Genomic DNA, 14,532 nt, shown 5'->3' with positions numbered 1-14,532 from the left:
ATGCTAGGTACCTTGGGAAAATTATTTAATAAAAAAGAATGGACTTCCTGACTAATCTTTTGTTCTAATATGTATTCTTCCAAAAACCCATCAATACGCTGATAAGAAATATTAATCTGATTCTTGGATACCTGCAAATAGCTTTCCTCCTGAAACAAAATAGCTTGGATAAGGTTTTTATAATCTTTACTGTCAAAAATCCCCCCTCCCTTATCTGGGGTCATTATACGAATACTTCTATCATGTTTTAAAGAAAAAAGTAATTCTTTCTCTTTGGAACTCAGGTTGAAAAATACCTTCTTGTTGTTAGCCCAAAGTTGATACAACTCTTGTTTAACCACATTCTCAAAACTAGCTATCAAAGGGTGTAAGGGAGGATTGAACACATTATTTTTTCTCCAGGCCGTAGATTTATGCCCAATACTATCAGTATTGTTACCAGGAAACAATAATCGAAAATTTATTTTCCTAGTAAACATTTGAATATCAAGCAAAACTTCTGCTATATCTGCTATCTTAGCAGGAACAAATTTAAACCCTTTAGAGAAAAGTGAAAAATATTTTTCAGAAATAACTCTATCTGTATAGCTGTAAATATTGAATCCTTTAGAGCTACAAATAATATCAGAATGGAAAGAGTTCCCATCTAATACCTGCCCCTGCCTCTCCCCTTGTGGTATTGACCCCTGCGGGCAGGGTAATCGGAACTGTAATAATGTTGGACTCCTAGTTGTCTGTTCACTATTCTTTCCGAGCATCTTTGGGTGGGAAAACCCTCTTCTACATGAAAGGGGGTCCCATTACCAGTAGCTTCTGAATAACCTTCTGAATAACCTCCACCTCCTTGGTAATTGAAACTCCCTGGCACAATTTCCTGGCTATAACTATCAATAAAAAGCCTGTCTGTGGGGTATACTGTTTTAGATTTATACTGTTGAACGTCCCTGTTGAGCTTCCTTTTCTTTTTTTGAAATTGTATATTACACTTTTTTTAAACTCTCTCAAGGACTTTAGAATACAATTCCTCATCTTCTTCTACTTTCGACTTTTTCCCAGTCAGGGGTCGCCACAGCGGATCACATGTCCACTCATGATTGGCAGTGGAGTTTTACAGTGTCGAGTTGCCAGCCCGGCGCCCAACCTTCCACGGAAGGCACACACATGCACGCACTCATACCTAGGGCCAATTTAGAGTGTTCAATCCACCTACAGCATGTCTTTGGGACGTGGGGAGGAAACCGGAGCACATGGAGAAAACCCACGCGACCACAGGGAGGACATGCAGACTCCTATACAATTCCTCATATTGAGGAAATAATAAGTCTTGCAAAATGTCCTTGTTAAGTATTTCCACTTCTTTAAATAATTTAACCTTCATTTGCTCTTGAAAAACCAACACTTTGTTAAGCAGTTCAATACCCCATTTATCAAACAGGTTGGTAAAATCTTGCACCATATCCATGTCATAATATAACCCAAAACGGAATTTAAAAACACGTAGTCCCTGGGGAACCACCTTCAACTTAACACATTCACTAAAATAAGCACAATCCACGGCACACAGGATCCGAACCAAAATAATCCAATAGCCAGCAATAAAATAGAATTCCTTTTAATTTTGAAACAGCAAGAGCTCAACAGTTCATAATCAGAACAGCAAACACAGATAAGCCAAGCGCTTTCACCCAGTAAATTACTAGGCTTTTTCAAGGCAAACCTCAAGGTTTGTAATTTTGAATTAGCCTCTCCCAAGGCCTTTGGTGAACTGGAAACACCAAAAGAATGGTCTATTAGAAGGCCCAACTTCGACTTCAAACCTCCCCTTAGGGGCAGAATGACAAACAGTACCTGTTTTGCTGTTCCCAGTGTTAGATAATGAGTCCGATGCACTTGCCTGTATAATCTCCACATCCTTTCCAAAATATACCCCTCCATTGGTATTCGAACGCTCCAAACAAGAGTTAACGATAGAAACATGATTTTTTTTCTTGCACAGATTTCTTGCAAAGGATGTTCCTTATGTCATCATAATGTGAACTGTATTGCACCACACATGCCTGGGAGAAATTGTAGGAAGAACTCTCTGTTCTTTCATTATTTTTTATTTTAGAAAGACCTCTACCTAACAAAGGTTGATATTTCGAACCCCACTCTCTCAAAATCTCTTGTAAAATACCCTCCACAAATTCCAGTGGATAATCTCGCTCCAAAAACATATTCTTGAGGTCGCTGAATTCTTTAATGACGTCCTCAAATTGAGAAGTCATTCTAGAAATTCTAATCGCCTGTCCCTTAACAATACTTTTTTTCTGGTATAGTGGGTGGTGACTTTGAAAATATTTCAGAATGTAATAAAGTGCTGCTACTTGAAAGCTGTGTATTTCTGTCATAGGTATTTGCAGTCGTAGTTGTGTTGGTGACTGACCCTCTTTGGCTAGGGTTCCACCTTTTCATATGGCCATAGTGGGACATTTTCGGGACACACATCAGATTTTACAGGCTGACACAAGCCCACGGTCAGTACAAGGGATAGAACTTTCCTTTCTTGCCTAAATATAAGCTTATTCTTGTAGCAGTTTAGTAGCTTATCCTGTTTCTTGTAACATGTAGGTATTTTAGATACAGAAAGAACTATTGTATGCAACTATTGCATTACATATGGGACATAATTATGTCCTACAATCCCAGGACATTGGCCACATTTAATATATTTGGTCAGGACACAACTGCCCAAAGAGGGACTGTCCCTCACAAAGTGGGACAGGTGGTAACACTATCATTGGCTATTATCATGTCCATAGCACATATTTGTAATAGTGTATAGGCATATAATCTCCATATCCTTTGTTCATAAAGATTGGTTGTGTCAGAATGTGTGATTGCTATGTTCCATTTTATACTCATATATGAACACTTCAACCACTGATAATGGGATATCTACGGAATCCCAAAACCACACAGTTCCGATGCCCACAGTACCGGGCCCAGACTCCCTTACCCCACTTTACCGACAGCTACAGTAACTCGCAAAAGTAACACGAACATGGAACACGCACACACAGACACACTGCTACCCACCACATCCAAACAAACCATCCTACATGATGTATGAGCAGGTAGACAAGCCCCCCTACACCCCCCATGTAGGTGTCTGCACCTCCCACACACCCCCTACTATAATATTCTACCTCCTAGATCACGCAAACAGATGCACAAAGCTAACCAACAGATTATAGTCCCCTAAGAACACACACCACACTCAGAACACACACTTACACACACTACAGTCCTCAGAAACACACTTACACACAGTAACATACCTGAACCGCAACACCAGAAGCACTGATTAACTGTCCCTTAACATTGTGATTTTAAATCTCGAGCATCTGGTGTTTTGGTACTGTGTTCTTTTGGACCTTAAGCCTTGGGATTACGTGCATCGGTATGTCAAGCAGTCAGTATGTGGTAGGTATCCCATTTATATGTACCTCCATGGTTATGTAGATGTTAACCTATCTATATATCTACATATATATGTATATCCCCATATATCGACATATATCTCTCTCTCTCTCCCTCTCTCGCTCTCTCTTTCTCTAGATATGATGATGTGTGTATATATATATATATATATATATATATATATATATATATATATAGGTCCCTATGAGTTGATCGACAACTCAAAACAGCGACAGTGACTTCACCGACAAGTCACATCGCCGACATCGCACAACACGTACGTTTACCGAGTAACGGATGCAAATTCGCTACTCATGCCTACCATGGTTTGTTAAGTGTGGCAGTGTCATGCAACCATGGTAGGCATGAGTACCGGATTTACATCCGGTACTCGATGTTGTGCGATGTCGGCGATGTGACTTGTCGGTGAAGTCACTGTCGCTGTTTTGAGTTGTCGATCAACTCATAGGGACCCATATATATATATATATATATATATATATATATATATATATATATATATATATATATATATATATATATATATATATGTATATATGTATATATGTATATATATATATATATATATATATATATATATAAAACATACACCTTTCATTGGGTACATGCCAGTTTGTCCTATTTCCACACATTCCTACCTTTTGTGTTTTATCCTGTCAGTATACACAGCTGCCATTGGTACATCTCAGGTAGCTTAGTGGTATGTTTTTGTGAAGACTGTGTACATGGTTGCATGTTCTAATCCTAGAAGTGGTATTTTACCACTCAGAGAAGGCATTGGTAGTGCAAGGGTGATTAACACATATTTCAGCGGTTGTGTGTTCAACATTTTTATTATTCTGTGGAATACTACCTATATATGCAAGCTGTGTTTAAGGTATACTATGTAACATGTAAACATCTGAGAAGATTCCTGTCAGGGATACTCCCCATTATTTGGAACTACATCCCTGAATACATTATACAAAACCCCTCACTAATACTCCAGGGAATCCTTGCAGAGTGGGTGGGGAATAGTGGATACTGCAATTGGCTCTGCTCCACAGAGGGACAATTAGTTAATTGATGGGGTGGCAACAGCAGACACTTTTTGCCTATGCTTATGAGTGGCCTCAGGCAGTTGGCATGTACCTACCTATGTATCTGTGAACCTCTACATACAGTATGGACACATGCTGATAGCTTAATTTACTGTTCAGATATTGACTTACCTTGTGCCAATGGCTGTTGTGCGTACAATAGTTGAGGGCTACCTATGTAGGATGCAGACAGTAGACCACCTATACATGACAATTTACAGGTAGTCGTGTGTGTGTGTGCCATCCATGTTTTTTGTGTGTGTGGCTGGAGAAGGGTATCAGTCCATGAGTGCCTACACTGTCAGTGTGTGTGCTATACGTTCCCCCTTTGTCAAGACATGGGCATACTGGGCACGCCTCCGTCTGCCTACTGGGGCCAGCACAGGGTGTTCATGGTCTGAGTCCCTCTGTGCCTGTGGGTCCCTTGGCAATGGTGGTGGGCTGTGAGGGCCTTCACTGTTCTGTCCCTGATGCAGCTGTTTCTACAGGGTCATATTGTGTAGCATGGCACATACTATGAAGATGTGGGCACACGTGCTGGAGAGTACTGCAAGTCACCACCAGATATGCCCAAGCAATGGAACCGTGATTTCAGCATCCCAAACATGCGTTCTATGATGGGTTTTGGTTTCTGCGTGTGCCTCATTATGGCATTCTTGCATGGCTGTGTGTGCATTTCTGATGGGAGTCATCATCCATGGTTCCAGTGCATAGCCAGCATCCCCAACAAGGTGGACATATGGGATGTCCCCCCTGGCAAATACATGATACAGCTGTGAGGCATGCCAGATGTGGGAGTCATGATAGCTTCCAGGACTGCCAGCACACACATCCATGATAATGCCCTGGGCATTGCACATGACCTGGCAGTTGATGGAGTGGTATCCCTTGTGGTTTATGTAGCACCTACCCTGCTCACCGGGTGGTGATTTGATGTGTATGTGCATGCAGTCTATTGCACCTAGTACCTCTGGGTAGTCTGCTACATTGTGGAAGAGACGGATATTGCTAGCCAACTCCTCCTGTGTTTGGGGGAAGTATATGTGCTCATTGGCATGTGGTAAAATGGCATTCAGGAACTGGTGGAGTACCCTGGATACTGATGCCTGTGAGATCCCTTGATATCCCCAGCTGGCCTTTGGAAGGTACCTGTGGCTAGTATTCTCAAGCTTTCACATGCCTTCATGTCCACTGGGATGGGTTCCCCTCCGTTACTTCTGGCTCTGAGGCGTGGCCAGCACAGCTCAACAAGTTGCTGTATGATGTCCCTGTCCACCCTGTAATGCTCTACTATCTCCAGATCATGTAGCCCTTGGTAGGTTACCCTGGGTCTGAACACTATTCTCCTCATGTGCCTGAAATGGATGTCAGCATCATCCTCCACACCACTGTCAGTCTCCAACACATGCTGGTGAATCAAAGGTATGGTGGCCCCTCACTCTCTCTCTCTATCTATATATATAGATCCTGCTAGAAAATACTTAGCAGCTATTCAAAATAAACCAAAAAAATAAACAAAAGATAATACTTATATATATATATATATATATATATATATATTACCTATCAAACACCCTAAGCTTCGATTTACTACTGATGGAAATAGCATCATTCAGACCCAGGGGAACATGGGCATTAAGAAAAATCTGCCGCCAGGTTTCTTTTTCTTCCAAGAACAACTTCCAAGGACCACCTCTGCCCCCTGTTTCACCTGCTGCAGGACCACAAACTTAAAGCCACGGTCAGGAAATTTGTTAATATGTCTGTATAAGGCATTATTGTCATCACATAGACGGATATCATATAGATGTTCATATATCCACTGAGCTAATTTACGTTGGGTTTTCCCAACATAAAAGCTTGAACACTGAGAACACAAAGCTGCATATACAACACCCTGAGTGTAACTAAATTTACCCTTAATAACAATCTGTAACCAAAATGTGTTTACACTGGTTACATATTCCACAAGAATTCATTTCACCTTGTATATTTATATCCTTAGCCTGTTCTAAAATGTTTTTAATATGTTTACCTCTCCTAAACACAAACTTAGGGTGTTCACCAAACAAGGCCCCCATAACTGGATCACTTTTTAAAATAAGCCAGTTCTTATTCACAATGTCCTGCATAACATAACTATCATTTGAAAAGTAGACACAAATGGTCATGAGGGCTCATCACCCACCCTAGACCCCCTAGGTATACCACCAACCCTTTGCATAGGGATCCTATCATCACCATTCAGGTTCCCATCTGTCATGGGTCCAGGTCCTGCTTCAACCATCCCCACAGGACTTCTATCAAAACTGTTCAAAATGGGTTTATAAAATCCTTTTGCACTTTTATCAATCACCTCCTTCTTAATATTATTAATCAAATACCTCGGATAGGCCCTGTCCATAAACATTCGGCACAAGTAATCACATTCCTCTAGGAAGTCTGAATGTTTGGACACCATTGGCCCACCCTCACCAACTGTCCTTTAATAATACCTCATTTAACATGCATGGGGTGGTTGCTACTAAAATGTAATTTTCTGTTTGATTATGTTGGTTTTCTATATATTGTTGATTTTAAAGTACCACCCTCAGCTTTATGCAACAACACATCCAAATAAGGTATCCTAACTTGATCATAAGTATATGTAAATTTTAAAAATGTGGTACTGCCATTAATATAATCCATAAATTCCAATATACCTTCCACTGATCCCTTCCAGGCAATAAATAAATCATCAAGATACCTGAAATATAATGCAATATTAGCATAAAATGAAGAGGGAAAAAGATGATGTTTTTCCCAGCAAGCCATAACTATATTTGCAAAAAGAGGGTCACAGCCTGAACCCATAGCCACCTCTAACAACTGCTTGAAATAGTGCCCTTCAAAATAAATATAATTTTTTTAGCACCATTTCCATCAGTTGTGTGTAGGTGTTATTACTGTCTTGGGGTAACCCGAATTCTTCATGTAAAAAATCAGAAAAACAATTTAAACCAGTATCTTGTAGAATGCAATTATAAAGATCCTTAACATCAATAGTTAAGAAAATAATATCTTCACTAACCGTGTCTAACTCATTACACTTGGCCAAAAAGTGCCAAGAGTCCCGGCAAAGCTGTGGAATAGCCATAACCCTTTCCTTCAACTTGTGGTCCAAATACTTAGCCACATAGCTAGTTTTGGACCAACTAGAATCCACAATGGGTCTAAGTGGGGGATTGACCACATTTTTATGGATCTTAGGGATCCCAAAGATCACAGGTGTTCTAGGTACATTTGTAGACATATAATTATATTCATCAATGTCTATCTGATCCTGTGTAAACATATCCATAAGGTCACTGTCTATCTTGCAATAGGCAATATTTACTTCATTCAAGGATGCTTCGGTATTGGTGTTACTATAAAATAAATCAAACATCTTTTGCACATAGCTATCCTTTTGCATAACAACCACCCCTCCCCCTTTATCTGGGTGCATAACTCTCAGATCCTTACTTCTTAATTCATTCAAAAGATCTTTTTCAACTTCATTAACATTACCATCCACAATCAGACCTCTCAACCTGGAAACATCAAAAATCTGGACAAAGCCCATGAAAAATAGGTACAAATCTGTACACCGATTAAAATCTAATTTGCATACATAATTACGTAGCCCCACCCACACCAATGGAATTGTGGGGTATCAATTTTCAAATGCAAACTGAACAGACAACCAAGATATGGCACCACTGACCCCCTGCAGCCATTCCAATGTCCCATTACCTGGCGATTTCACCACATTTACCATAAACACTAATGTGTGCATACTGCTTTACTTATACAATGATTATTTGGATTTGTTCTTAAATTTTGGAGCACAATGCACAAAACACTAACAGATCAAAGCAATACTGTCTCAATGAAAATAGACTTGGCATTAAAACTTCATATTCATTGAAACCCACACCACATCCAAAGAAAATGCATCTGGCCAGTGGTGGATAAAGATTACCTTTGGGCTGTTTTTGAATCATAGGCCCCTTGCACACAAAACAAGAAACATACATGTGTTCTTTGATACACCTTCCTGACTTTATGCAATGAAACAAAATGCATGAAGCAATAATGACAAAACTGCCCAAGTCAGAACATTTCCATCATAAAAATCTACTCAAACATCTACAATCAACTACTATCAGTACCTATGCACAATTTCTGCAGAAGTAAAAAGAGATCTAAATAATTCCACATTGGAAAGCCATATAAATCAACACACCTAAATCTGCTGGAAAGCCACACAAATCACACATGCCTAAATATGCTGGAAAGCCAAGTCATACAAAATCGCCCACACCTAAATCTGCTGGGAAACCATTCACATTTCCATTCCAGTACAAATGCTGTGCATACAAATAAAATGTAGCTTTTCTCCTCGGGTCTCTGCTGAAAAAGGGCACCTGCCCAGCTAGACCAACCCAGTTAATAAATGGCAAATAAAATAAATACATATAAAAAATGCCATTCAGAAACACATACAAAGCCGTTCAGCTTGCTGAAATGCAAGTATGCGTGCCGTGCATATAACAAAAGCAATGCATCCATGACACACATGCAAACAGATCATTGCTAGAAATGTAGATAAACACAGTCACACACTTGTGAGCAGCAGATTAATGCAGATAAACACACACTTGCGAGCAGCAAATTGATTAATGTAGAATTTTGTAAACACACTTGCGAGCAGCAGATTGAGCGGTGAACAATGCAGATAAACACAGCCGAGTAAACACAAGCAAACAGTTTTTTGCTGGAAACAGCACAGTTCTTTCTTGCCAGCACTTAAAATAAACAAACCACAAAGTTCTTGCCATAATACAAACAGTTCAGAGAGTTGTTTTCTTACCTGGAGGATGGGACACGTGGGCTGACTGCAAAGTTTAAATTATGCCGCCATCGTCGCTATTATGTTCCCTACTTCCTTCCGAGTCCAAGTAACACAAACAGGCAGTGGGCAGGCAACAGCAAATCATACAGTAAAGCAGCATAATTATCTTCTCAGATAGTCCCAGGCTCCCAGCACGAACAGCAGCTTTCTTTCTCGTCTCGGCCCTCCAATAATAAGTCCCAGACCAGTGACAGTCCAATGACAGGCAGGCGGCAGCTAAGTGTTTCTATTTGAATGCGATTGGCGGCAAGCTTTTCAAATACAGCAACAGCTTGCAGCCAGCCGGAAATGATGATGTGAGCTCAAGGAGCTCAATTCCGACTGGCTGGTAGTGCTGATGGCGCTGACGTCATTGCGCATGTGATGACGTCAGCTACGACAGCGCGAAAATTAAAAAAAATAAGGCAAATAAATCGGAAATGAAGGGGTGCCAATCGGGAATCGTGGCACCCCTTCTTTTGGACCCCAAATTTTGGTAAAAACCGAATAATTCGGGACAGTTGGGAGGTCAGTCCACAATACTTTTACCTAAGAAATGCTGGAAGTCCATTTCACACATTTTTTCAAAAGCTTTAATAGCAAAATGAAGCTCAGGGTTAAAAGTGCTAGGCATTCTCAAACAGCTGTTACCATCATTAAAAGCATCGCTATCATTCCTGTGCATGAACTTCAAATTAAGTCTACGTGCATATAGTTTAAGATTACAAATAAGCTCACCAATGTCACTTCTATTACTAGATACATAGTTAGAACCTTTACAAAGCAAATCAGCATGTTGTGTTGAAATACAAACATCCGTGTAATTATAAATTTTAAAGTCTTTTTTGAATTGAAAATAACACTCAGTTTGTCAACAGTCACCTCAATCATCTCCTCATTCTGGAATACTGCCCGAACCTCTGCCCCTGTTGTTTCCAGTTGTTGCCCTGCGGGTAAGGACGCCACTGTTGTCATACCCAATTCTTGATTCTCTCCGATCGCCTTGGCCCATGTTCTTCTAAAGTGACATCTTCGCCCCTGTCGTTGGAAACTGCAATTGGAAACCCTAAGCAAGTTGAAACAGTGCTACAACAAAGTTGCAAAGTTTACCACAAACTCTAAATATCACGCACACCACTGTAAACCACTCCTAGAATTAAACTGGCTTGAACTCCCCAACCAACTTGCCTTTATTCAGCTATTTGCACAACCTTATTTTCAAGCCTACTGCCTGCCCTGCACTAGCCAATCTAGTCACACCTTACACACCAAATAGATCCCTATGATCAGAAGACAAAAATCTCTTAGCTATCTCAAAACCCACAAGAAAACTTGGTCACTCTCTGTATCCCTACTCCGTCTCTATACTTTGGAATTCACTACCTCTAGCTACCAGGTCTATGTCTGGCCTAACCCATTTCAAAGCCTCTTTAAAAAATCATCTCAAAAATACGTGACTCTGCTCCTGCATAAAGCCTGCCTAATGCTCAGTTCTTCCTCTTCTGTCACATTTCAGTCCCTCACAAACTGCAAGATCCTAAGGCTCTTCTAACTCCTTCTCTGCTTCTATACCATATCCTTAAGCAACTGCTCAGGCTTTATTGCTTCTATTCTTCTTAACTCTCTCTCACTGTCTATCTGCATCACTAACTTTCTGTCTGCTATTTTCCTAACTGAAACTAACATTCTATTTTGCATGTATTACAACAGTCAATGTCCCACAATGCACTACCTAAGTACTACTTTTTTGGACAATGTCTACATCATGTATGGTGAGAGTGACTATTATTGTCTGTAGTGTTTTAACTGCATAGAATTGTCTAGATGTGCAGTAATATATTACAACTTCCTGTAGCAGTTTGTTCTTTCAACTTATTTTTTGTATAGCATTTCTAATGTAATATTTATTGTTTTGGATTATACTGTATTTGTATTGTACTGTATGTGGAGCTTTTCTCCTCAAGCATCTGTTGAAAACAGGTTCTGTAGACCCAGTCAGACCACCTCGGTAAACAAATGTCAAATAAAAAAATAAAAATAAATTTGATACAGGATGTGTGGCTTGTTAGTGAAAAACACTGTCAAATAACCCCTACTATAAATAAAGTTTTAGTTACTTTTACTGCATGGAAGTGGCTTCCAAATACAAGAAATGCATCATAATTCTCATACCTTTAAACACAGCCTCATTGTACATATAAAATACCGAGTATAAATTAACAAAACAATGCTATGCTACTACAATGTGCTTGTAGTTAAGTAACTTCCAGTGCTAACAAAATGACAGTTCAAGCACAGAAGGCACAGAAGAAAAAGAATACAGTATACCCACAAAACCCGTCTTATTTATCCATTTCTTGTATGGCAAGGCATAATGTTGATGGGGAAGGGCTTGGGGGGGGGGTCACAAAGAGAACAATGAATAGCTGAAGAAAGCAATATATAAGGTTAAGTATTAGAAAACAACACTTCATGCAGACTTGTCCCCCCCCCACACACACACACAAGCACACACACACACACACACACACACACACACACACACACACACACACACACACACAAACACACACACACACACACATACACAATCCTTCAGTCTGGTTCTGTCTATAAGTGGCTGAAACATTAAAACTAATTCAAATAGAAACAGCCAGCTGAATGAAACTTTCAGAAATGTATTCTATGAAGATTTGCATACCCCATGCAGACTGAGACCCATTTGCTTCCTCACTCTGTATTATAAAGGGAGAATTTAGTACAGAAGTTCAAGGCTATGAGGTGCTAATATGCTTTATCTTGAAGTCCTATGTTTGATTCTGTCAGTAGCCATTTACCTATTCTGTAACTCTTAGCAAGTCAGTTAACCTATCAGTGCTTATCCCAAGTAACCTCTTGTATGTAGTCAGCTTATCTCATTAACAAATGAATACTACTACTATTACTACTACTGTTATTATTACTGCTGCTACAACTACTACTACTACTACTATAACTACTACTGCTGCTACTACAACTACTATTGCTACTAGAACTACTGCTACTACAACTATTACTGTTACTACTACTTCTGCTACAACTACTACTACTGCTATTACTATTGCTACCACAACTACTACTACTAAAACTACTACAGCTACTACCACTACCTACTACTACTACTACAATACTACTGCTACTACTGCTGCTACTACTACTGCTATCACAACTACTACAACTACTGCTACTACTACTACTATAACTACTGCTACAACTGCTAGTAATACTACAAGTACTACTGTTATTACTACTGCTACTACTACTACTACAAGTACTATTGCTACAACTGCTACTACTGCTGCTACTACTACAACTAATACTATTACTACAGCAACTATTACAACTACTACTACAACGACTGCAACGACCATTGCTACTGCTGCTACTACTGCAACGAATAATGCTATTGCTACTGCTACTACTACTACTGCTATAACTACTACTACTGCTGCTACTACTACTGCTCTTACTACTGCTACTATTGCTGCTATTACTACCACAGCTACTACTACTACAACTACTACTACTACAATTACTACTGTTACTATTACTGCTACAACTACTACTGCTACTAATAATACTACATTTACTATTGTCACTACTACTGCTACTACTACAACTGTGTCTGCTACTACTATTACTACAACTACTACTTCTACTGCTGCTACAACTACCACTACTACAACTACTACTGCTACTACTGATACTTCTACAAAACTACTACTGCTACTGCTACTACTACTACTACTGATACTGCTAGTACTACTACTACAACTACTACTACTATAACTATTATTACTACTGCTACTACTACAACTACTACTACTACTACTACAACTACTACTACTAGTACTACTACAACTACTGCCACTGCTGCTACTACTACTACTGCTGCTACCACAACTACAACTACTACTGCTACTACTGCTGCTACTACTACAACTACTACTGTTACTACCACTACAACAACTACTATTGCTACTACTGCTACTGCTACTACAACTACTACTACTGCTACTACTACTGTCACTACTGCTGCTGTTGCTACTACTGATGCTGTTGGTACTGCTGCTACTACTACTGCTCCTACTACCTACTGCTATGGCAACCATTACTACTACTACTGCTGCTACTACTACTAACAATAACATGTTACGACATGATTTACTGACTGCCTCTGTCCATGAGAGGCATGGGTGTCAGACCAGGGGGTGTATTTTCAATTTCCCATCCAATGGTAAAATGTACACTTAAATAGGTAAGGGAGGGTCTTTGTTTCATATGGATGGGGAGCCTGTTCCAGAGAAAGGGAATTCTCCGAGATACATATCTGTCACTCCAATATGTCCTATTTGTGTTGCAAGCAAAATTTAGGTCTTTAGATCTAGTAGTTCTGATACTTTTTGTTTTGAAAATGTGCAATAGGTTCTTCAGAGTGCGATTCAGGGATGCCTTGTATGCCAGGCATAGATCGCCTCTCAGTAGTCTGAAAGAAAATGAGTGTAGAAGTATGGCTTTGAAGTGATCAATATAGGACATTGTGTTTATGCCATGCACTCTTTTTGTAAGGAACCTTTGCAAATGTTCAAGTTGCTGCATGTATCTGGTCAGATACATACCAAAGGGGGCATTATACCTAATGATGGGTCTGATAAGGGCTGAGTATGATGGTACAATGACTTCTCTGGACCTAGATGGACTTATAAGTTGAGCAACATAGAACCTTGGAAACATGTTGATTGAAGGCCAGGTTGCTGTCTACATGTGTTCCCAGATCTCTAACTAGTGGGTCAACTCTTGGGGGTGTTTTATGAATGATGTAGTTTCCTGGAGTGGCTGACTTCTCTTTGCATTTAACTTTAATCCATGGCTTTGGCATCAGTCATTTTTCTGTTTTAGAACCTCTTGTAAGATATTAGTGTCTGGGAGGGTTCTATGACTGCTACCAGTTTGCAATCATCTGCTAACTCTGTCAGCCAGAGGCCTTTGACATTAGGGTTTCCTTGTCAATCATAA

General features: G+C 39.8%; 1 long non-coding RNA gene across 1 annotated transcript in view; it reads right to left on the bottom strand.

Annotated features, from left to right (window-relative positions):
- LOC122798283 overlaps positions 1-14,532 on the bottom strand; it is a 293,492-nt gene that overhangs the window by 223,766 nt on the left and 55,194 nt on the right. The window contains exon 2 of the long non-coding RNA XR_006364238.1: positions 10,360-10,528. This is a non-coding gene — a long non-coding RNA (uncharacterized LOC122798283). The remainder of the gene's footprint in view (positions 1-10,359; positions 10,529-14,532) is intronic.

Source organism: Protopterus annectens, chromosome 3.part1, assembly GCF_019279795.1.
Source record: "Protopterus annectens isolate FY-2018-M chromosome 3.part1, PAN1.0, whole genome shotgun sequence".
NCBI lineage: Eukaryota > Metazoa > Chordata > Ceratodontiformes > Protopteridae > Protopterus > Protopterus annectens.
The sequence above is the reverse complement of the archived record's forward strand: the minus strand, read 5'-3'. Positions and strand labels throughout refer to the sequence as shown.